At 43.2% G+C, this 1,562-nt stretch overlaps 1 non-coding gene across 1 annotated transcript; it reads right to left on the bottom strand.

Annotated features, from left to right (window-relative positions):
- Positions 1-443: 443 nt before the first annotated feature.
- On the bottom strand, positions 444-515 carry TRNAQ-CUG. Its single transcript has one exon. It is a non-coding gene; the product is annotated as a tRNA-Gln (tRNA).
- Between the last annotated feature and the right edge of the window lie 1,047 nt (positions 516-1,562).

A 1,562-nucleotide genomic window follows, 5' to 3' on the forward strand; every position in this document is an offset into this window, starting at 1 on the left:
AAGGTTAACAAGACTCAGAGCAAGTCCAATTAAAGAAAATTATTTTCGTTTAAAATTTGGGAGTAAGGATCGAAGTCTTACTTACAATCCATTTTCTTCAAAATTGACCCTTTCTTTGGCTTCAGAAGATTAAGTTGAGCGCTTTTAATGAAGAAATCGAGAGTTAATACGTCTTAGATAAGGATGCCTAAAGAGGATTGAGAGTTAATTCTGCTTTCTCGAATGAGTTGCAGACGGAGGATCAAATTCCAAAATTAAGACCACGTGCTTTAAGACATCACCATTAAGTTTCATAAAGAAATCAAGGGGAGAAATACTTAAGGAGAAGACCATGGGACCATAGATTTTCATAAAATATAACTTATAAATTTCTGAAATTGAAAAAATATACAACATTTTTATAAATTATGTATGTGAATTTTAAGAGTAAGGAAATATAGAAAAGGTCCCACCGAGATTTGAACTCGGGTTTCTAGATTCAGAGTCCAATGTCCTAACCACTAGACCATGGGACCACAAATTTTAAAAGATTTGTGTGTCATAAATATATGAACATTAAAAAGAATAATAGTATCTTATTTGTTTCTTATAGATCTCTAAATTGTGAAAATGATTTGTGTCTGGCAAAAAGGTCATTTTGCCGCTCCAGCCCTAATAGGGGTCCAAGGAGAACCCCTTCAGATTCCCTGCAAAAGAAAGAAGGAGTTAGAGAGAAATCAAAGAGGAGTCAGCCGGGAAGATTAACGGACCACCGCCGGAATCCATCTCCAGACGAGACTCGTGCAAGGATTGAGAGGCTAGAAAGGCCGACGCTCCGTCAAAACCTAAGAACATTTCGCGAGGTAAGGTTTCTGAACGACATTGCTCAGATCTAAGTTTTTCCCTACGTGAATCAATCCTAAAATGCTGAAATCTTCAACTAGGAACAACTCACGCACGGTCTGTGAAGAAGTTTGGCCGAGACCTCAACCCAAAGGAGGAGATCCGAGAGTCGTCCGAGAACGGTGAGTGAACTTCCGACATTCTTAAATCATCCGATAGTTAAGAAAAAAATTACAGAAAAAAATACTAGGACGTAACCTGTAACAGGNAAGAAAAAATTATAGAAAAAATACTAGGACGTAACCTGTAACAGGATCTAGAACTTTGCCGAAGGAATCATATCGATCGGATCTACGGATCGAAAGATATGAAAATTGGAAAAAAACAGACTGGGTTTCGATTTTCAGAGGTCAGAGAAGAAAGAAGAAAGAGAAAGAAAAAAAAAACGGCCGGCGAGCGGCGGAGGGCGGCGACAGGCGTCGGACACGCGTTGACCATCGGCTGGAGAAACGCAGCTCCAGCGATGCGTCAACACGTGTCGCCTGCAAGCCGGGCCGAACCGCAACGCGAGCTGAACCGACCGGACCGGACCAGGCCGGGTCGGCCGACCGCGACTACGTGGAAGCGAGCGCGCGTGCAGCCTGCGATTGGCGCCTTCCCGTGCGCGTCGCTACACACTCCCAACGCGCTGCTCGCGCATTAGCGCGCGTGGAACGGCCAATTTGGCCCGGTTGTTTTCT

Source organism: Cucurbita pepo, unplaced genomic scaffold (genome assembly GCF_002806865.2).
Source record: "Cucurbita pepo subsp. pepo cultivar mu-cu-16 unplaced genomic scaffold, ASM280686v2 Cp4.1_scaffold000726, whole genome shotgun sequence".
Taxonomy (NCBI): domain Eukaryota; kingdom Viridiplantae; phylum Streptophyta; class Magnoliopsida; order Cucurbitales; family Cucurbitaceae; genus Cucurbita; species Cucurbita pepo.